Source organism: Pinus tabuliformis, chromosome 5_1, assembly GCF_031772625.1.
Source record: "Pinus tabuliformis cultivar Carrire ecotype Pingquan chromosome 5_1, CPIR1, whole genome shotgun sequence".
Taxonomy (NCBI): Eukaryota; Viridiplantae; Streptophyta; class Pinopsida; order Pinales; family Pinaceae; genus Pinus; species Pinus tabuliformis.
In genome coordinates this window covers 489,474,240-489,499,157 of record NC_142305.1, presented here as the reverse complement: position 1 = coordinate 489,499,157, position 24,918 = coordinate 489,474,240, and the positions used below count along the sequence as shown (strand labels likewise).

General features: G+C 32.6%; 1 pseudogene; it reads right to left on the bottom strand.

The window, feature by feature from the left end:
- Positions 1 to 17,810: 17,810 nt before the first annotated feature.
- The window catches only part of LOC149165624 (hyperosmolality-gated Ca2+ permeable channel 1.5 pseudogene), a 48,005-nt pseudogene continuing 40,897 nt past the window's right edge, over positions 17,811 to 24,918 (bottom strand).

Sequence of the window (24,918 nt, the reverse complement as noted above, 5' to 3'; positions counted from 1 at the left end):
ATCTATCAAAAACCTTTCTCAAGTGTTTTAAATGTTTCTCATCAGAACTTGAAAATACAGTTAAATCATCAAGATAAATAAAAACAAATTTGTTAACCTTACCAAAAAAATCTATGTCCATTTCTCTTTGAAAGGTAGCTCCTGCATTGGTTAGGCCAAATGGAATTCTAGCATACATAAATGTACCCCAAGGAGTTGTAAATGTTGCTTTTTCCCTATCTTCTGGACTTACCAAGATCTGATTGTATCCAGAAAATCCATCCAACATTGAAATTCTATTTAAGCTTGAAACTTTTTGGAGAAATTGATCAATTTTGGGCAACGAATAATTATCCTTTAAAGATAGACTTTTGCTTAGGTTTCTTAAGTCTACACATAGTCTTATTTCACCATTTTCTTCTTGACATGAACTAGGTTTGCTATCCAGTTAGAGTATCTTAGGGAAACAATAATTTTTGCATCCAATAATTTCTTAAGTTCTTTTTCAATAGTTTGAAACAAAACTGGATTTATTCTTCTCAATTTTTGTTTGAAAGGTTTAACTTTTGGCTTGAGATGAATTTTATGTTCAATATGAGTTGTTTCACAGGTTTTAAGTTCTTCATATGACCAAGAAAATAAATCTTTATAATGTTGAAGAATATTAACATATTTGTCCTTTGTTTCCTGAGGTAATGATGCTGAAATTTTCACATTTCTGATTTCTTCATTGGTTCCAATATTACAATCTTTTACATCCTCTTGTTGTGAACTTGATAATGAATTTTTTGAAACATCATTATTATCAAAAAGTTTTTCAAGAGGAATTAATCCTTTTGGAATGTAATTATTATTTTATAGGAGAGTTAATTCACTGCATATCAGGGATTTTCATCCCAAATATAGGCTTGATGTTGCATTTCTCTTAATAGAAAGCCTCCTGCAAATTGGGGCTATGGGTCCACAAGGAGGATTGACTCTCTTTGCTATTAATTATCCACACACAACAACCCAATACCTGAGTTTCTAACTACCATAAAAAAAATCCAATACATAGTCTCTCTTTCCTCAAAGTGGACGAACCCATCGTAATGGGATTTGATTTTGTACCATGTAGTCCCTTAGGTTATCTTAAATCCCTTTAGGTTTATAGTGTAAGGTCAACCATGATATATTTCAACTAGGGACTCCATGAATTCATATATATCATAGGGGTTCCCACAATATCCTTGTTAAGGTTTTTGAGATATTTCCTAAGTAGTGAAATCACTTATAGGTGCACAATCTAATTATCAACTAAAAATGAGCCCAACAAGGTTGTTTTCCATAACAAGTATGGCTGTTTCCCTTACTCAGCATCCAAATCTCCTCATGTTTTCCTCTCCAAGCTATAAAAATTGCCCTTTTTCCTACTTGAATTTTCTTTTCTTTCATGCTTTCTTTGACTCTCACATTTCCCAAAAAATATTCTACTTAGCTCATGTTGTCATAAATTGGTGAGATGACCTTTCTCACCATATTAGATGTATTTAATACTATTTTGATAAGTCAGAGGGGCAAATATTTAATAACAAATTGATCTAGGAATATGCACAATTCCCCTTGGACCCCCTTTAGTCCTCTCTCTTATGGAATCATAGCCTCCCATTGTTACCATCCCTCTTTTATTACAAACAATTATTTAGTTTTTATTAATAATTTCAGTGTAATTTATATAGCTCAATCCTTGGTTATATCAATTAATAATTTTGCTCTAGCCCACATATACTGGCTCACTAGCCTAAATCACATTTGTAGAATAACATAATAGTTTATGGGGATTGAAACCATGATGTTACATGAATCATTGGCACCCATGATTCCTTGAATTGGACGGCATATTATTCTCTATATTTCTTGGTGATTAGAGAAACATTGATATTGAAATTTTTTCTTAGGTGCTCAGTGGGATAAGTCCCCATTCTTTTCATTCTAAGAGCTTTTGGGTTGACTCAGTAACTTTTTATAATTTCCCTACAATTTAATGGAAATTGTAGCATCCATTGCTTAGTAAGGTCACAATAGGTCGAGGGAACTTGTAGTATACATCTATAGTTGAGAGATGAAATGAAGCAATTGATTTCTGAATAGTATCTCTAATTAATGTATTTTTAATGTTAACCTTATATATAAACTAGGAGATGACCTCATCCCAGAGAAACATTGTAGGTCTAGCTATAACTTTATGGACTTTAGATTGTAATATGGTAGACACCAACATATGGATTTGTATCACCAGGTAGGAGAGGAAGTTTTAAAAATGTTTTCTCTTTGAACATTTGATATAAGTCACCCCACTTGTAGGTTGTTCCAAAATCTATGTTACATTGAGAGTCTCCAAATATAGGTCAAATGATACCCTCTTCCATATCAAGATCTATAGCTTATTTTATATTTGGATTGAGCCAATCACTCACTTCCTTGGTATCTTTGATGACATCCTTGGATTTTAGGACTCATCCATTTTAGTAATAGAGCACATTAGTAGAGTTATATACCAAAACATAAATACATGCATGCCTTGGGGAAATTTTTTTCTATTGAAATCAAAGGAAGACATGAATTTAGAGAAGTTTCTTATCTTTGAGGTTGGGAACTTTAGGAACATTTCAATTATTTCATCTAGATATTTAACTTGTGTCTTTCATAGAGCTATTAGGTCAAACAACTTCATTTCTTAGCACAAAGACAATTGTAATAATGAGAAAAATTGAGGGCATAATGGTGAATGTAGATCCTATATCATTCCTTGAAAGAAATAGGATAGTGTGATGTTTCATTAAGGGCTATTTGGAATATTTCTTAACTCATTCAAATCCCATTTCTTCTAGGTTTCATGCTCAAAAGGTTTTCAAGCTTTCTTAAGGAACCACTTCCATGCTTTTCTAGTTAAAGTGAAAGAGAGATCTTGATTTTTGGTTGGATTTGAGTTTCGGGTCATTAGTTTAATCAATTATTTTTCCTTGTTAATTAAAGTTAATGAATATGGGTTAGTTGAATAAGGGATCAACTAGTACATAGAGAAAATACGTAAAGTTTTTTTGGGGCCTAAACCATCAATAACTAGAGTAGTATATGTAGTATTTCTTCTCATTTCATATTTGTAGCCCATTATATAACTGATTTAAAATTACACATCTATTTTGGTTAAAAAGGATGTCTAAAATATAGGGTGTGGTGTTTAGGTTGAATCCAACTTGAGTCGAGATTGAGGGTTTATTTATTTATTAGGATTCAAATTAAAAAAACCTTCTCTTTATGGATTGATTATCTAGCATGTCTAACAATGTTTGTGTGCCCCTACAAAGAAAATTTATTTCTGTGTGTTGATATAACAAGGGTTGGAATCCATATATACACCAGTTTGAAAGCTATTTTCAATGGAAATATTCCTCTTTCTATTTCTTATTTTAAAATAGCCAGGGGCAAAAAAGAAGAAGAAGGAATTTAAATGGAAAATGAGAATTTGAAAGCAAGGAAAATAAATAAAATTATGTTATGAAGTGTAATTAATACCTTAAAAGGATGATAAGTAGTAGTGTGAAAATGGCTAGGCAACGATCCTTTGGTTGCGATAGGCTTAAGGGGATTTTTTGATACTTGGAAAACTTGACCAATGGTAGTACGTTTGAAGGAAAAGTAAGTAACAGGATGAAAATAAAATGAGTCTGGGTTTCCTTTTATAAACAAAAGTTGACTCTTTTTTCCACCATTTTACCCTTTTCAAAAGGTCACCTGACATGTATTATGTTTGGAGAAACTTTAAAAGCTATGATATGTTGTGCTATTGAAAAATTCCATTTGATGCAACAGTATGCTAGCATCACACCACTAAAAATATGTGGCTTATGATGTATCACATGATAGATATACTAAATGTTGCAATATGTCACATAGAAAATATTTTTGGCTTGTGATTTGTTAGAAGGGTGGAAAGTTTCTAAAAATCTGATATGTCACAAGAGAAAATATTTACCCTTTTGGTGTATTGCAAAAATGAAAATTTTGAAGTTGCAATGTATTTTGAGAAATACAGTTTTTAAGAGTTGCATAACATTGCAAGAGAAATATTTCAAAGTTGAGAAAAGTCACACGAGAGAATTTTTGTTGAGTTGCAAAATATTGTAACTTCGAAAATTTCATGTGATCTTTTTTTTTTTTTTTGCTTCTTAAAATCTATTGCATTGTAGGCACACAATTTTTTTCTCACTTTGTGCTATGTTGCATAGAAACTAATTTTGGTTGTGGCATATCACATTGTTGGAATTTTCTAAAATTACAACACAATGCAATTTAACATAGTTACGAAGCTACTATATAATGAGTTTTCCCAATGAAAGTTAGATCTAAGGATTGAAGAGCAATTTTGAGAGCTTGATAAAATCCTTGAGAGTTTGGGACTTAGTCAAAGTGAAAATATTCTAAGTCATGATATGAAGCTCAAGCAAGGCAAAAAGGGGGAGGGTCAGGGGGACAACACATGACAAAGGAAAAAAATAAGCATGGGGAATTTGTTGCTTTCTCGGCAAGGAAATATATTCACACGTTGAAAAGACAAAATAAAGTTTGCAAATATTGAAAGAAGAGCTTAAAATGACCCATAATAGGATGAAACAATGATTAGATCAACATCAAAGTGAAAGACTTTTTGAGGTAGGGATTGAGTATATCTGAATGTTCAATCATTTAAGCACTATACTATCAAACCAAAAAGGAATAAGAAACTAGCTCCAAAAGTTTATGGACCTAACAAGATCCTTCACAATATTGGATAACTCACTTATGGCTTGGATTCACCTTCTTCACACATTCATACAATTTTTCATGTCTCTTGTCTAAAAGAGGTTTTGGAACTAACTATACTAGTACAAAGTAAACTTCCAAATTTAGAGGAAGAAAAGAAATTGATTATTGAACTAGGAAAAATTAGATTGATGCCCTCTTTTTCTATGAAATAAAACCACTAATAAGTACCTAATCAAGTGGAAGAATGTGCCTCCAAAAGAAGCTACATGGGAAGATGATTAATTCATGAAGAAACAATCTTAGTTACAAGCTCTAATGAAAAAACTTTTTAAAAAAGGAGAGGTTATGTTAGCATCCTATCCCTCTTTAAATATATCATATTAATATAATTAGGTATAGTTAGATCAACCTACAGTATAACAAACATCATTTCCTCTTTATCTCATATTTATAATAAAATAGATTCATTAATTTCGTACATTATATTGTAAAAAAATTGTTTCTTCAGAAATTCCAAAAAAATAATAAAACAAAATATAAAAAATACTTATAAAAAACTTTAACCACACAACCAACCAAATCCAATAAAAAAGCAAAACCAGCAACAACAACAACAAAAACCAAAGCCCATCCAAAAAACAAAACCAACCACAAAAAAAAAGCATAGTCCATTAAAGTTTCAAAGAAGCGATAATATGGATTTCAGAAAAACATAACTTAGCCATCAGAGAGTCATTAGCAGTGTCATCATCACCAATGTGCATTGAAATTTCAAATTCCAAACACATAAAACACAAAATTTCAATTTTCCTCTGGTTTAAAATTTTCAAATTTTGTTGCGATATTTTACTCATATCTTCCATTGTTTGTTTGTTTGTTGGCATTAAATGTTTCCTGTATATTTCAAATATTTCATAGTCCAAGCATCATTGGTGGCGGGTCCAATCACCGGATCTCAACGTGCCTTGCAATCAATCAAAGGGATCAATCAGGGACCAGCTCAAAATGTAAGTATTATTGGATCTCGCTCAATTGATTGTCAAGGTCTCACTCAATTGATTGTCAAGGTGAAAACCTGAGCTGTTCATGGTGGGAATTTTAAAGCTGAAACACTCATCAAATTTGATAGTTTTTGTAATTTTAGTGTTTATTTTCATCATTTTAACAAAAAATTGTTGAATAAGATTTTTTTGTTGTTATATTGGATGAGTAAATCACCACATGACAAACAAAATTTCATTCTAATTCAGTTTTTTCTGTGGCATTCAATGATTGTTAATTAGTGAAATTTGTACACATGAAAATGAATAATTTAAGTGAAATTTAAACCTATAAAAGTAAGAATTTTTTTTGGTTATATTTGATGAGCAAATCACCACACTACAAACAAAATTTCATCCTAATTCAGTTTCTTCTGTGACATCCAATGATTGTTAATCAGTGAAATTTGTACACATGAAAATGAATAGTTGAAGTGAAATTTGAACCCATGAAAATGACATTGAATAGTTGAAATGATAACTAAAAAAGAATTTTGTTTCAAATTATAATTGTAATAACAAAAATAGAATTTATCATTTATTAAATCATTATGTAACTTAATTGTGTTAGAAAAGATATATTATCCATAAAAGAAAAATATATTTATCCATTTCAATTAAAATGTGATTCATTCATTGGGTCATCGTGTAAATTTTTTCCATGGTTTGAATTTCTCAATTATTAGATCACTATCTAACTACATAAATTAGAGCAGAAAAAGCTGCTTTCTTGCATTAAATCCAATGAAATATAAAAGGAGCTTTTTGGTCTTTGAAGTTTTAAGAGTACGGGAGAGATGAAGAGCGGCCTTCAAACTTTATGAGATGGAATAGTACATAGTGCATTGAAAGAGAGATGTGTTGATGGTAGTGATGGTCTTCAAAAGTTAAAGCTAGAGGAGTACAATTTAATAAAATTTTGATTGTTGACTATATGAATTTCATACTTGTTGGATGTATGAATTTACAATAAACGTAAAGTTAGGTTCTTCAACCCTATAAAATGGAGTAGTAAATAAAGCATTGAAAAAGAGAAATAAGGCTGCAGGACCACTGAAAAGAGACTCCAGGCCAGCTGATGGTATTACAGTAGCCAAAAATTGAAGGCTGGGTAATAAAATTCATTTTGAGTGATGTAAAGTTAGCTGAGATTTTTATTTTTTTGGGTCAATAAAAACTTTTTGAGATATGTATGAGTTTCGTGAGTATGTTTGTTTGTGAATTAGTGGGTTGTTGAGGTTTGATAACGGGTGTTTTATTTCAAGTTTAGTTTAATTTTTTTTCATGGTTTGGTTTTTTTATGGGTTAGAATTTGGTGATAAATATATAGCTAGATTATGGTTTTTGGATTTAAAATATTATTTTGAATGAATATTATTGTCTTCAAAAAAATTTAAACATTTGGATTATGGAGATTTTATGGTTAAACTGGTGATTTCAACAAATTTCTATAGAATTCATTTTAAGTGATGTAAAGTTGGCTCGCGCTTGTTTTGGGTCAATAAAAACTTTTTGAGATATGTGTGAGTTTAGTGAGTATGTTGTGTTTGTGAATTAGTTGGTTGTTGAGGTTTGATAACTGATTTGTTTTGGTTTTTTATTGGTTGGAATTTGGTAATAAATATGTGGCCAGATCATGGTTTTTGGATTTAAAATATCATTTTGAATGAATAAATAAATTCGTTGCCTTGAAAAAACTTTAAACATTTGGATTATGGAGATTTTATGGTTAAACTTGTGATTTCAATAAATTTCTATAGAATTTAAAGCAAAATTAATCCAAAAGGCAAATTCCTATAGAAATTCATACAAAATTAATCCAAAGGCAAAGATTAAGGTTGTTGGTACCATCCCACAATTATCAAAGTTCATCATGTCATTGATGGGGATTTGAACCTAAGAGGAGAGGATAATAATTGTTCCACCTAACCACCTGAGATAACCCCATATGACTTTGACATTGAATTCGTTTGGACATCAAAATTCATCATATCCACAATTATAATGATCAAGACATCAAAGTTCATCATGTCATTGATAGAGATTTGAACCTAAGAGGGGAGGATAATAATTGTTCCACCAAACCATTGAAGATAATGCCAATTGACTTTGGCATTAAATCCATTTATACATTCATTAACACATTTTAAGTAATGAAATTTAATAATCCCTTGAATATTTTTATCACTAAATTTAGTTAAAAAAAAAAAAAAAAAGCCTTCTATATATATATATATATATATATATATATATATATATATATATAATTCTAAAATATTTTAACATAAATTTTAGTAATATAAACCTATATCAATATTGAAAGTAATTGTACAAAGATGTGTAAATTTGTAATTTAATTATATAAGTTAAAAAAATCAAATAACAAAATATATTAATAGTTGAAATGAATTAGATATTAGTACAATCCCGAGGGTTAGCTCAAGTGGTCGAGTTCTCATTGCTAAAGCACCTCACTAATGTAAGGTCACATGGTTAATTCTTCTCGATGCCCTCGGGGTTAGGCTATGCTAATAACCCGACATGATGTGATCCCTTTGGGTGGATTTGCCTGAATATTTCCTCCAAAAAAAAGAAATTTGATATTAGCATAACCATATATAAAAATGGGTTGGTAAATGTTGATACACATCGATCCATAATAAACATCAAAACACTTATTTCATGATGCATCTCACATTGTTAAAATTTTAAAAATCATAAAAATCAACTAAATTATAACTTTATTGTAAATTGTTATTGTTATTATTGTTATTATTTTAAACGAGCCGTATACTTCTGTGTTCAAAACATGGATTACATGACTAGAACCGTTTTACATCGAAAAAAACAAAATTGGCTTCTGTCATTTTAGTTGTTTCCAAATTCCAATACATCCAGAGATAGATTTTGCCCCCTATGAGCCTTGTTGACTATCACATTACACTAATATCTCCCATAAACCTGGTAAAATAAACCTAAAATAATAACATAAATACAATACATAGAAAAACAATAACTAAGATTAGGTGGTTAGGTGTCCTCGTTGATGTCGTTGTTCCCTCCACTCATTCCCACTCCTCCATCACCAATTCCCACATATCCTTGCAATTCATCAATGACCAAATTAGGAAGCTCGACAATGATATCCTTTACCTCAGCAAACTGACTGTTGTTATCAAATCCGAATGGGAGGAAAGCAGGTTTGTTTCCATTTTGAAAAAAATTTGTTCCAAGGATGCCTCCTCACTCTCAAACTTGGCATTAATCCGTTATGCATTTGCAACATGATCTTTCTCCAGCAATTCCACCCTGTGCGTGAGGAGATCAAGCCTGTCCATCAACAATTTGAACATAAATTCGACTACTCTTTTCCAATGAGCTGAGTCAACATCCACAAACTTCCCTCCTTCCAAAGTCATTCTCAAAACGCATAGAAAGTCGCTATTAGTCATCCTAAACTATTTACTTGTGCCTGCAGGTACCCCATAAAAAGACGAGGCTTCCTTATATAAGATTTCCTCTTGGGCTTCACAATTTCCTTTGACCCTCACCATTAATTCCTATGGGTTCTCAATATTCATGCCCATTAAGTATTCATATTGCCTAAGAGACCTATTGAACCAACTGTTTAACCAATTTGTTGAAGGACAACAAGAATTCTTGCTCCATATCTTCACCATTAAAGTTGCACCTATGTGAGTTGTAGACTTTCCGAACTTAAGAAATAACCACCTATCTATGGAGGATCTACATTGCAATATGTAACTCATCATGGGACACAATACCCTGCCTTGGGATTCCAAAGGATCACCAAGTGGTGATTGCACACAATCCTTCGCCCACTTGTTCCACATGCAACCCATTACACCTCTCATCATGAGTCTGACAATGCCATCATTGATGGTCATCGCTCTGCCCAAACCAACATTCCTCTATGGTATAGGAGATTCCCCCATGCCACAACCATTTATTTCACTTATTCCCACTCTCAACAACACTCCACAGTTCACTATCCTGTTGGCTTCCCGATTGAGTTGGCAGAGCACGTGGAATATCGAGGGCTCTTCAAACTTCTTCATATATTAATTGATCCTTTTAACTATGGAGGGGCTTGAGGGGTTGGAATTTTCTTTGTGGGTTGAAAACATTCATATGACCAGAAGAGAGTCCCCCACTACCCTTAATTTCTTGATTCCAAGGCTTAGAGAAAGGTTTAAAGAACTTTTTCTTGTCTTCTTATTGGCACAAGGTAGAGGGAAGGACCAGGCCTTCCTATCTTGGTCCCTTCTGTTTTCTTTAATTCATCCCCAGGTTTATCTTCCTCGTCCCTATGAGCCCTCAGGTTGTAAGGGGACTTTGATGGTGTTGTGCTTTCAGTGAAGTTGGTACGGTTGCCCCTACCACTCAACTACAGGGCATGCTACTTCAGGTATATAGGCTAATTCTCTCCTAGTTCTAACTTATTTCTCAATGAATGTCATTATGTATTGATATATTACTCATAGCTCTTTACTCCTTAGAGTCCTCTAACCTCCACCCCTGGCGCATTCTACATTATTGGGCCAACTACAAGCTCTTGCTTCTGGAGATCCTTGTTGTATTTCCCTTCACTTCCCTTCCGACTAGCTTGTCTCCACCTCTTGTTCGCACTGTGGTTTCCCCTAGTTTTTTTCTATGCCTCGTCAATGGGCCCATTCAAGGAGGGGATATGGAGGCCACAGTGCCCTTAGCAACACTGAGGTTCAAGCCTGAGTTCAAGCCTCTGTTGACAATAATCATGAGCATACTCCACTGGTTATTCAATGCAAAATTGATGATATCGAGCAGGAGGTTGCGGAGGAATGGGGTAATGTTTTTTATTAAGAGGTTATGACATCATTTTAAAATTGGTTCCCTGCTTTTGGCACTGTTCTAGGTCGCCAAAATCAAAACCTACATACTATTGACCTCCATTGTCACATTAAAAAACTTCTGGGAAAAGTTATGTTCGATTGAAATGAAACCGGGGATGAGCTTCTCCTCCATATGGAGGAACTGCACTAGCTCTACCAAATCATGGATTAACATATGCAACGCATGGAGGAAGCCATTCTACACAGCGAAGCACTGCCTCCACCAAGAAATCCTAAGTCCCTTTCACCAGGAAACTATTTTCACTGCAGGGAAAATTTTAGGGATGAAAAGTTACTTTGAAGTGTAGAAACCTTGGTCAACCTTACTAGTTCCTCATATGCAAACTATAAAATGTTTAGTGATATTTTGTGAAAATGTTCAAATATCTAACTATTTTATATAGTCTCTCTATATTTTTTTTGTGAATTTTAAGATTAAACAATTTTATCCTATAAAATGTGAGCGAATCATTTTAAAAAAATAGAAATTGGTGAATGTTTTTTTTGGAAAAAGCATAGAAACTTAGCCTATCTACGAAAGTTAGCCCCTAAAATTTTTCTTATTTCACTTTCTTTCATAAATATGCTACACATGACAACCTTGTTTTTAACTTGCCAGTAACTTAGTTTCATATATCTTTTAATTTTTGTTACTATAATATCAATAACATTATTACCTAGTTTTTGTATTAAAAACATTAGTCATAAATTTTGTAAAATATATTTTTTATTCTTTATTACTGCCTATGATCTAGTTTCTAAACTTATAATCCAAAGAAATTTGGGGAATCAATATATGTCTTGTATTAATAATATAATTTAAACTAAAAAAATACTTTAGCATATCAAATATTAATTAGTTTAAATAATAATATTGAAATTAAAATAAATAATATCATTTAAAATAAACATATCCTAGAAAGATATATCATCTAGTTTCTAAACTTGTTGGCCACAGAATTTTGAGGAACCAATCAATATATGTGTTGTATTAATAATATAATTTAAACTAAAAAAACACTTTAGCATATTAAATATTAATTAGTTTAAATAATAATATTGACATTAAAATAAATAATATCAATTAAAATTAACATATTTTAAAAAGATATTAGCTAAAGAAATAGATTTTACATATCACAATGAAATTCATATGGGTAATACATATTATAAATAATATTATTAACATCTTATAATATTTAGTGTTATTAATATGTAAGGATTTACATGAAAAATGAATAATGCAAGTGGTACTATTAACATGCGCATATGCTTATTTGTAATATGTGATTTTCTATGAGAACTAGTTTTTGTATATTAACGTTATTAAATTATTTATAACTTATTATATTAATATAATATAATAGGGTTGATATTATAGATTTTTTTTAATATGTTTATTAATTTATTATTATAGTTGATATTATAGTGTTTTATTTATTAAAGATTACACATTTTTAATATAATATCATTAATAATACCATAATTGAGATGAATTTTTTTATAATGAATAATAATTACAGAAGTATGTAAGTATTGAAGTATGTGTAATTGAGAGTAAGAAATTTATAATAATAATAATTGATTTTAAATTTTTTTATTTTTTAAGTTATTTTTTTTTTACTTATGGTATTTTATTGGCATGACTTTTTTTCTAACTTATGTAATCAAAATATTTTGGAGGCCACAGTGCCCTTAGCAACACTGAGGTTCAAGCCTGAGTTCAAGCCTCTGTTGACAATAATCATGAGCATACTCCACTGGTTATTCAATGCAAAATTGATGATATCGAGCAGGAGGTTGCGGAGGAATGGGGTAATGTTTTTGATTAAGAGGTTATGACATCATTTTAAAATTGGTTCCCTGCTTTTGGCACTGTTCTAGGTTGCCAAAATCAAAACCTACATACTATTGACCTCCATTGTCACATTAAAAAACTTCTCGGAAAAGTTATGTTCGATTGAAATGAAACCGGGGATGAGCTTCTCCTCCATATGGAGGAACTGCACTAGCTCTACCAAATCATGGATTAACATATGCAACGCATGGAGGAAGCCATTCTACACAGCGAAGCACTGCCTCCACCAAGAAATCCTAAGTCCCTTTCACCACGAAACTATTTTCACTGCAGGGAAAATTTTAGGGATGAAAAGTTACTTTGAAGTGTAGAAACCTTGGTCAACCTTACTAGTTCCTCATATGCAAACTATAAAATGTTTAGTGATATTTTGTGAAAATGTTCAAATATCTAACTATTTTATATAGTCTCTCTATATTTTTTTTGTGAATTTTAAGATTAAACAATTTTATCCTATAAAATGTGAGCGAATCATTTTAAAAAAATAGAAATTGGTGAATGTTTTTTTTGGAAAAAGCATAGAAACTTAGCCTATCTACGAAAGTTAGCCCCTAAAATTTTCCTTATTTCACTTTCTTTCATAAATATGCTACACATGACAACCTTGTTTTTAACTTGCCAGTAACTTAGTTTCATATATCTTTTAATTTTTGTTACTATAATATCAATAACATTATTACCTAGTTTTTGTATTAAAAACATTAGTCATAAATTTTGTAAAATATATTTTTTATTCTTTATTACTGCCTATGATCTAGTTTCTAAACTTATAATCCAAAAAAATTTGGGGAATCAATATATGTCTTGTATTAATAATATAATTTAAACTAAAAAAATACTTTAGCATATCAAATATTACTTAGTTTAAATAATAATATTGAAATTAAAATAAATAATATCATTCAAAATAAACATATCCTAAAAAGATATATCATCTAGTTTCTAAACTTGTTGGCCACAGAAGTTTGAGGAACCAATCAATATATGTGTTGTATTAATAATATAATTTAAACTAAAAAAACACTTTAGCATATTAAATATTAATTAGTTTAAATAATAATATTGACATTAAAATAAATAATATCAATTAAAATTAACATATTTTAAAAAGGTATTAGCTAAAGAAATAGATTTTACATATCACAATGAAATTCATATGGATAATACATATTATAAATAATATTATTAACATCTTATAATATTTAGTGTTATTAATATGTAAGGATTTACATGAAAAATGAAGAATGCAAGTGGTACTATTAACATGCGCATATGCTTATTTGTAATATGTGATTTTCTATGAGAACTAGTTTTTGTATATTAACGTTATTAAATTATTTCTAACTTATTATATTAATATAATATAATAGGGTTGATATTATAGATTTTTTTTTAATATGTTTATTAATTTATTATTATAGTTGATATTATAGTGTTTTATTTATTAAAGATTACACATTTTTAATATAATATCATTAATAATACCATAATTGAGATGAATTTTTTTATAATGAATAATAATTACAAAAGTATGTAAGTATTGAAGTATGTGTAATTGAGAGTAAGAAATTTATAATAATAATAATTGATTTTAATTTTTTTTATTTTTTAAGTTATTTTTTTTTTACTTATGGTATTTTATTGGCATGACTTTTTTTCTAACTTATGTAATCAAAATATTTTGGAGGCCACAGTGCCCTTAGCAACACTGAGGTTCAAGCCTGAGTTCAAGCCTCTGTTGACAATAATCATGAGCATACTCCACTGGTTATTCAATGCAAAATTGATGATATCGAGCAGGAGGTTGCGGAGGAATGGGGTAATGTTTTTGATTAAGAGGTTATGACATCATTTTAAAATTGGTTCCCTGCTTTTGGCACTGTTCTAGGTCGCCAAAATCAAAACCTACATACTATTGACCTCCATTGTCACATTAAAAAACTTCTGGGAAAAGTTATGTTCGATTGAAATGAAACCGGGGATGAGCTTCTCCTCCATATGGAGGAACTGCACTAGCTCTACCAAATCATGGATTAACATATGCAACCCATGGAGGAAGCCATTCTACACAGCGAAGCACTGCCTCCACCAAGAAATCCTAAGTCCCTTTCACCACGAAACTATTTTCACTGCAGGGAAAATTTTAGGGATGAAAAGTTACTTTGAAGTGTAGAAATCTTGGTCAACCTTACTAGTTCCTCATATGCAAACTATAAAATGTTTAGTGATATTTTGTGAAAATGTTCAAATATCTAACTATTTTATATAGTCTCTCTATATTTTTTTTGTGAATTTTAAGATTAAACAATTTTATCCTATAAAATGTGAGCGAATCATTTAAAAAAAATAGAAATTGGTGAATGTTTTTTTTGGAAAAAACATAGAAACTTAGCCTATCTACGAAAGTTAGCCCCTAAAATTTTCCTTATTTCACTTTCTTTCATAAATATGCTACACATGACAACCTTGTTTTTAACTTGCCAGTAACTTAGTTTCATATATCTTTTAATTTTTGTTACTATAATATCAATAACATTATTACCTAGTTTTTGTATTAAAAACATTAGTCATAAATTTTGTAAAATATATTTTTTATTCTTTATTACTGCCTATGATCTAGTTTCTAAACTTATAATCCAAAGAAATTTGGGGAATCAATATATGTCTTGTATTAATAATATAATTTAAACTAAAAAAATACTTTAGCATATCAAATATTAATTAGTTTAAATAATAATATTGAAATTAAAATAAATAATATCATTTAAAATAAACATATCCTAAAAAGATATATCATCTAGTTTCTAAACTTGTTGGCCACAGAAGTTTGAGGAACCAATCAATATATGTGTTGTATTAATAATATAATTTAAACTAAAAAAACACTTTAGCATATTAAATATTAATTAGTTTAAATAATAATATTGACATTAAAATAAATAATATCAATTAAAATTAACATATTTTAAAAAGATATTAGCTAAAGAAATAGATTTTACATATCACAATGAAATTCATATGGGTAATACATACTATAAATAATATTATTAACATCTTATAATATTTAGTGTTATTAATATGTAAGGATTTACATGAAAAATGAATAATGCAAGTGGTACTATTAACATGCGCATATGCTTATTTGTAATATGTGATTTTCTATGAGAACTAGTTTTTGTATATTAACGTTATTAAATTATTTATAACTTATTATATTAATATAATTAAATAGGGTTGATATTATAGATTTTTTTTTAATATGTTTATTAATTTATTATTATAGTTGATATTATAGTGTTTTATTTATTAAAGTTTACACATTTTTAATATAATATCATTAATAATACCATAATTGAGATGAATTTTTTTATAATGAATAATAATTACAGAAGTATGTAAGTATTGAAGTATGTGTAATTGAGAGTAAGAAATTTATAATAATAATAATTGATTTTAATTTTTTTTATTTTTTAAGTTATTTTTTTTTTACTTATGGTATTTTATTGGCATGACTTTTTTTCTAACTTATGTAATCAAAATATTTTGGAGTTTTATATGTATATATTTTATAAAAGATAATCTCAAATTTGCAAAATTTTATATTTATAATAGAATTTTGAAATTAAAAGAAAATTAGATTCCATTATTATTAAGTTCTTCCTCTTTTATGTTTAGAATTATTAGTGATTGATTCATGTCGATCTTTTGGACCTGGTGGTTGACTGAATTAATTGAGGACATCGAAGGAATTGATTCTGAGGTGGGTCATGACTCCTTGTTCTGTATTTCTTCCAACGTCCTCCTAAGGTAGTCAATTTCACCATTCTATTGTTGAATGAGATTCCTGTGATCTAAAATTATTTCCATTATTGTGGAGAGTGTTGTTGCTAGTTGATCTATCTGCATGTTGAGAACCTTAAAAATTTCCTAGAGCTCCCACAATTCTTTTTTTTTGTATCCTTTGCTGCTCGCCTTTGTTTGCCACCTTCTTGTGCCACCATCCCACAACCTTTTGTTCTCTGTCTCAAAAAGCCACGAAAATGTTTCCCTCTACTCAAATACCTTTGCAAAATAATGTCTAGCAAAAATGAACAAAGACTCGCCCACATTTATCCATGTTGCTCTATATCATATTAAATTCCTCATCAAATTGTGTAGTCTAAAATGGGATGTCACCAATTTTACACAAGCAAGGCTCCTCATCCCAAATTCCTCCATTATTAAAAATTTATGCCATCGAATGCATCACTGCATTCTTCCTCCTGCTTCCTATGAGTAACTGAAACCCCTTTCTACTCTGTTGTGGTGGGTGTACTTCCCAATTCTCTTTGCGTAATTGAGGAAGGACGCCATGTCATGATTTAAAGACAAGACCACCCTTAATTACCCTCCATTCAATGTGATTCTGATGCAACTTGGCCTCTTATGTTTTTCTGATCTGTTATTGAATGTTAGTTTTGTTGTGCTAATTTCAATTACAGATTTATAAACATGTGCTTGTTCATTGCTTCCTATGCATAAGTTTCCTTAGGTTGTTTGGTGATTGAAACAGGTAAATTTCATCAAGTTTAATGTGACAGACATGAACAAAATAGCTTCAAAAACAAGTACTGAACAACAAAAATTCAAAGTACAACAAACCATCAAAGAGACAATTTAACACAGTGTTTTGATGAAGGAGTTCACCCCTCCTGGGCTACATCTCCTTGGTCCAACTTCCATGGCTTAGGCCTTTGTATTAGCTCAATATGGAAAAAATGATGTTTACAAAGCTCTACTACTCCTGATACCTGCACCAATGTGTTTAGAATGTCGAAATTAGCTAGGAACACCTTTTCCTGAGCTCAATTTGGTCAAAAATTTCTCCAGTTATGCCTCTGACAGTTTTTCCCTTGAAAAGCTCCTCCAAATCTGGAAAACTCTAGTTAAGGCCACTAAATTAAGAGTTGGTGCCAAAATTGTCTAAATCCGCTAAAAGTCCACCATTTTAAACTCCAGATTAATTAAATATAAGTCGAGTTTAACTGGAGTGATTAGCGCTAATCGCACGTATTAAGCTAATCGTTTCTCGAAACTGTTGGCAGTCTTTGCGTGTGTTCACATATGCACTAACCATTGCGGCAACTATTTGGGGTAATGGTTTACCAATCCACTTGCCTAACTGTTTGCGGTAACAACGGGCGTGTTCACATGGCACCTGCTTAAACGTTAAGGTTATGGTCTATGATGGAGCCACCGGGTCACATAACCTTAACATTAACCATCATCATTGCGTTCATAAGGGGCAACACTAACTGTCATGGGTAGTTTAAGCTGTTTGAAATAGCTATTTGCATAACGGTTTGTGGTGACTGTAGTTGCATTCACACGGGGAGGGTTGGCCTGTGGATTGGCGCTCCCCTAATCGCCACCCAAAACTACAATACATTTTAAATATGTATGGTCTACTATAGAGGTTAAGTCATAACATAGCAGAGTTGGTATATGTTGTGGACTGTGGAGGGCAGGCCACAGGGTCAAACCCCGATGCCTCCACCATACTTTTGTTGAACTATGTTGAAACCTGGGTTGTTGGGAGGTGCCACATGGCAGCGTCCAGGCTTTCCATGTGGCATTCTCTCATTGGTCCAAAAACTAACCAATAGAATTGCACCACATCACCACCTGAAACCCAATAAGACTATGACACTTGTCAAGACGTGATTGAATGTTGACAAAATTGACCCTTCCTAGTCACTTTCCATGTCAGCAATACGAATTGCTCTTTTATGCAAATTTCGCTTGTTTAGCAAAGCGAATAGAACTCAATAACTTCCTCATACGAACTCGGTTTTCAGTGAAATGAGTTGCATTAGGATCATTTTTCTGAGTCGGACACAATCATTTAGGTTTCAAGCCATTTTGAGAACTTTTATTTTTGAGCTAAATACTGAGCACGTGATCATTCCTCCCCACTAGAAGCCTTTTGGACCCCAAAAGATACTATCAATTATTCAGTAGGTGAGGGTACAACTCCCTCACCTTCTCAATCTGCAACCATTTGGCTTTAGAAGTCTTTTGTCCCTTGAGTCCTACTCTAAGGTATTCGACATCCCCTCTTTTAGAAGTCCTGGTTCTTCTGTCAAGTATGAGATCCTACTAAAGCTCATCAATATATTATGGCGAGAAATCATCTATTGATGGCAGCTGAACATGCTCTCCTTGATCATCAATCAAAGGAAGCTCAAACAATCTCAAATTCTGAACATGAACAACAAAGTATATTTGCATATAAGGAGGCAAATCAAGCTTAAATGCATTGTTACCAATCTTTTCCAAAATTTTAAAAGGACCATAACAGATTGGTTCAAGCTTTTTACCTTCTCCTTGAAGTCTCTCTTTGCTAATATATAACCAAACTTCGTCACCAACTTGAAATTTTTGATCAACCCGGTGTTTGTCATGCCTTGCCTTATAGCTGCTTTGACTTTTCTCAAACTGTTCCTGCATTGTATGATGTATCAACTAAATTTTCTCTATGAACTTCCTTGCCTTTCTAATGTCACTTTGACCATCAATGGCGACATCTTTCTCAAATATGAAGTCCAATGGAAATCTTTGAAAATACCTATAACATGCCTCAAATGATGATGTGTTTGTGGAAGAATGCTTTGTATTCATGTTGTATGTAATGCAACTGTTCATCCCACAACTTGGGATGTTTGCTGAAATATGCTCTCAGAAGATGAATGACTGTTCTGTTGACCACCTCGATTTGTCCATCTGTTTGCAGATGAAAGGTTGTACTCTTCTTCAACTTTGTGTCCATCATGTCCCACAAATTTGACCAAAAATTCCCAACAAATCGAGAATCTCGATCGCTTACAATTGAAGTAGGAAGACCAAATAAACCCAAATGTTTTGGAAGAAAAGATGAGCTGCTTGTTCAATTGTAATTTTCTTTTTACATGGTGTTAATATACATATTTTGCTGAACCTATGTACAACTGCATAAAAGTAATCATGACCTTTCCTTAACAATGGAAGACCTCCTCCAATATCCATTGAGATACTCTCCCATGGACGTGAAGGTACCGAAAGTGGAGTGTACAATCCAAGTTTCCTATTGCTAGGCTTACTTGTTGCACACAAAGAACATCCTCTTATGAAAAGAGAAACATTATCAAACATGTGTGGCCAATAACAATACCTTTGGAGATTCACTACTGTCTTGCATGCACCAAAGTGTCCGGCAATCAATGAAGTGTGTTCCTCCCTTATGATACCATTTCTTTCTCCTTGTGGAATGCACAACTTTCCTAAATGATACAACAAATTGTTATGTACATGATAATCCAACTCTTCAATTCGGTTTCCTTGACTCAAGCTTGCATACACATCTTGAAATTCACTATCATATGAATATTGTTTAATGTAACTTTCATGCAAAACATAATTATGCTTGAGTATAACAGATGAATTTTCAATAGGCCTTGAAAGCATATTAGCTACCTTATTGTAGATTCCCTCTTTATACTTGATAACCAAATGAAATTGTTGTAGAAAACCCATCCATCTGAAATGTTGTGAGTGATGCAACTTTGACTGTGACTGTAAATATTGCAATGGTTGATGGTCGGTATGGATAATGGTCTCTTTTCCCATCAAGTAGTGTTTCCATTTCTTAATACTTTGTACCAATGCGTAGATTTCTTTGTCATCAGTGGGATAGTTAGTTACAGCTCCATTAAAAATTTCAGAATGAAATGAAATGGGATTACCATGCTGCATAAGAACTGCTCCCATGGTGTAATCACTAACATCTGTTTCAATCTCAAATGGTTGTCTAAGATCTAGAAGATCCAATACCGATGTTGAACTGATCTTTTGCTTCAAAGCATCAAATTCTTTCTACTGTACATCTCCCCAATGGAAGACTTTTGTTATCTCAAAATCAGACCCTGGAAGGCTGCTGACCAGGAAGACCTTAAGTAACTATTTCAAACCTACTTTAGGCTGAGGCTTAGCCTCCCCAACCAGAGAGGGCTCTCTCAAAGGATTAATGTTTTTGATTATGATTAAGATGGCTAACTCTTGTGAAACGAATGTAAAAATATGATTGGTGGAAACACAACTAGAAAGTATCCATTGGGCTTATGGAGTCAAATTCGTTTCAGTATAAAAATGATATCAACCTTACATAGAAGTTAGGGCATACAAAATTTAACCATTCAGAATACACCAGAAACATACGGGACAAAAAAGTTTATAAATATGTGAAGGAAATTAGAGCACAAATAGTGATTTCTAAGTAATCGCACATCTATACCACTGCAAATACTAAAGAGAGGATGATACACAACATTCTGAACAGTAAACTCCTTCTGATTCCTGAGAAGTAAAGCCAAGTCTTCTATTACTAAAACAGAGTCGTATACATAGCACAATAGTTCCAATTTCCTTGAAATTTTCCAACCTGTATTACATTGCTCTTTCTCCTATATATAGAGCTCTTCTACCTAACTGAGATTCCTCCTCAAGCATGAGGGGAACTCGAATTCTCCTTATCATGACACCTATTGACATATTAAACTAACTATTAAAAGCAACTTACTACTAATTGTCAGCTCTAGAAACCTAAAGCAATTAGGATTCTAATTCTACATCATGTTGAACATAGCATTTATTACAATCAAGATTCATTCTTTGACAAGTGGTTTCCTTCAGCTTTGGCCTTGATGGATGTTTAAAGCTCTTTGTTGGCCCTTACTGTCTTATCTCTTCACTGCTGCTGAGAAATAGGAAACTGCCCCTGTTTTTATGCTTTTGGTTTCCTCAAAGATATTCGGAAATAATTAATCATGTTAATCTTCTTGAATTAGTCAACAATCTATTGGAGTGCCACGTATTTCATGTGTTGTCGACCTTTCCCATGTGTGAAGACAAGACCTCCTCCAAGCTGTCTGACATATCATGAACTGTAGTAACTATGATCACTTTATAACAAAAAGTTTAAAGTTCAATCATATGTTTCCTCCACCTGTTTTTCTCTTGTTGAATGTTGACACCTATTACATGATCCTTTGAAGAAATTCCTTTTTCAAAAACTTTCCCTCGGTCTCTCAAAATTGGTTGACTAAGTTTTAATTATGTAGCTATAGCAGTTTCGTAGCACGCTACGAAATTGTTGTGCATTAGGCATCATCTTCAGCAGTTTCGTAGTGCGCTACGAAACTGTTGTGTAATCACCAAAACACAGCTTAATACCAAAAGTTTGCTATCTTGGGCTTCCTTATATTTAAATATTCTTTTCATCTGCTCCAAATATTTTCAAAACTGAGTGGAGACGTATGATTCTTCAAGAAAAAAATGCAACAAGGAAAACCATCAAAATTTGGAACATAACCTTTCTCACTAGCTCTAGGGGTGTTCAGTTTTGAATGATGCTTTGTCAGTACCAAACTATCATCGTCTCTCCATTCTCCCATTTCATTCTCCTCATTCTCTTCACTCTTAAAGATAGGATGCAAGTACGAATTAGTTAGGTATCCTTTGAGATTAAGGTTTGGTTCTGTGGCCCGCTCCAAAGTATCCTTTGCCATGGCTTCCTCCAGTGGATATCTTCGGAAAGCAGGCTCAAAACGACTTTTACAAAACCTGTGAAACCAAATTGTCAACACTGGAAGGGCTAAAAGTATAGGCGTGGAGTCAGCTGCTTTTTTAGTGCTTAGCAGACCAAGTAGTAGTAGTTGTGATATTACTAATGCAACAACTATACGACTATGAACATGAGGCCAAAATGCTGCTACACTCTCATACTCTTGATTATACACATTGATAACCTGATGTCGATACACAAAGTATGCAAATCCAAAAAAAATGACTATGAAAGGCAGAAGTATTGGTGTGACCACTGCATACACAAGTCCAAACAGAAAGTATAGTTGAAGTTGAGGAAGTGCTTCTGGGAAAACAACACTGCCAGGATCCATGGCATTCTCCCTATCCTTCTCAGTCTTCACCAAAAACATGTTCTTCAGATGAAAAATGATTAATGGCTTCAATTGGAGAATTTCACCAGCAATGCCAGCCCATCCATCAACCATGATATAAGTGATGAAAAAGGTAGCTTTCATTGGTATTGAAACTCCAATAGTCTTTGGTATCTGTGTTGGAGATTGATGAAGAAAAGCATGAAGCTGTTGAAATGTTGTTCCAGTAATTATACTTCCAAGAAATACATTCACCAACATAAAGTAATAATACTTTGCAGCAGCTCTCCTTTCAAGTATAGATGTTGCTGCATAACCTTCAATTTTTGACATGATCATCAAGATAGTAGGAAGTAAAATAAGAAATATCTTCAAAGCCAACCCTGGTAGAAATCCTTGAAGAAATGACTTGATAATTTTCACTTCTATTATTGGTTTCAGGAAGGGAGCAACCTTCTCAATTCCATCAAGGTTGGCCAATGACTGGACTGCTGCAATTGGGATAATGAAGAAAAATACAAGGAAAAAGAGTGTAACACCATGAGTAGTTTCCGAATTGTGATTGCAACAAATTGAATGGCTAGATTGCTCTAGTATACATCACGAGGCTCAGGGCCCACTCTGTTAACCAAATTGTTGGGTTCTTGCTTTGTTGTGTTTGTGCACAAACAACAGCTCCCCAGTGTGCATTAAATGAAACAAATGCAACAGGCATGATTGCCTCAGGATCTTTCAGTACCCGTTCTCGTTCTTCTGCTATTTTCGTAACCAAAGTGTCAATTTCTGTTGTGTAAAGGTCAATGGCATCCACTCTTTCACCCCAAAGACCGAGAAAACCTTCCTTTGTTGTGGGCCTCTTTTCAGGATGTCTTGAATACTTGATCTGGTAGTAATCAAGCCACTTTTTGAGTTTCTCCTTCTTCTTAACAAGCATGGCAAGCTTATTTGCATTGTAGACAACCTGATGAGTGAGGTAGTGATCAGGATGGTTAACTCGAAAAAAATGATCAACATGCTCACTAATTGTCTCATCAGTATCTGGAGGCACATTTCTGACTAGGACACTGAATTGATCGGCACGACGACGTTGTGAAGCCAAGAAATGCAGCCTCATGCTTGCTATTTTGTCATACTCTACGTAAAGCACAGAACATGTCCATGCTGAAAACACATACGCCATTAATAGATGAGCCCAAAACCTTTGAGAACCACTCTGGACATTTGATATTGAAAGTTTGTCAATGTCACTAAAGACCAGCTTTTTCTTTAAGTTTACTAAAGTCCCTCCTGTGGCATTTACTGGAACAAGGATTGCACAAGCAAGAATGCCAAAGGTACAAAGATTTTTAGACCTATAATGTAGATCCGGAGGTAAACAACGGAATCAAGACCGGTGTGATCAATGAGCTCCGCCTGGGGCATTCTGAGAGCCTCCGGCATCCAACTGAGAAAACGCATGTATGCTCTACTTGATGTGTGACTTCCTTAAGGAAATTTTTTCTTGAGTGATAACAACTTTCTTGGCACTTGTCAATGCATGTAATGGAGCTGCAATTGAAGAAAAATTAGCAATAAACTTTCTCCATTATTGTGCTGCCCCTAAAAAGCTTCTTACCTCCGTAACTATATTAAGCTTGGGCCAATTCAGAATGACCTCAACTTTAGAGGGGTCTATCTTGAACTCACCTCCTCCAACAATGTGTCCCCAATACACTAAAGAAGTCTTGCCAAATTCACACTTTGACATCTTTAAAAACAACTGTTCTTTTCTCAAGACATCAAGTACTTTGTTTACGTGCATGACATGCTCATCTCTGGATTTGTTGAATATGAGTATATCATCTAAGTACATTATGGCAAAGTCATCTAGAAATGGTCTCAATACATCATTCATTACTCTCATGAATGTAACTTGAGCATTTGTAAGACCGAAAGGCATAAGAAGCCACTGAAACAATCCTTGTTTAGTTTTAAATGTGGTTTTCCAAATGTCCTCTTCAGCTATTCTAACTTGATGATAACCACTTCGTAAATCTAACTTAGTGAAATACTTTGTGTGCCTCAACTGATCAAGAAAATCATCAATTCTTGGGATTGGATAACGATTCTTTACCGTGATTTTGTTCAATGCACGGAAATCCATGCACATGCGCCTAGTCCCATCCTTATTTTGCACCAAAACAATGGGCGAACCACATGGCAAAGTAGATGGGCATTTGATACCTTTGTTCAGAAATTCTTGAATTTTCTTCTTGATTTCCATGCTCTCCATAATCAACATGTGATACATGCCAATGTTTGGAAGTGGAACATCTTGCTGCAGTTGTATCTCATGCTAAATTCCCCTCCCCTTTGGTTCCTGAAACATCTCGCCATGCTTGCTTACCACATCA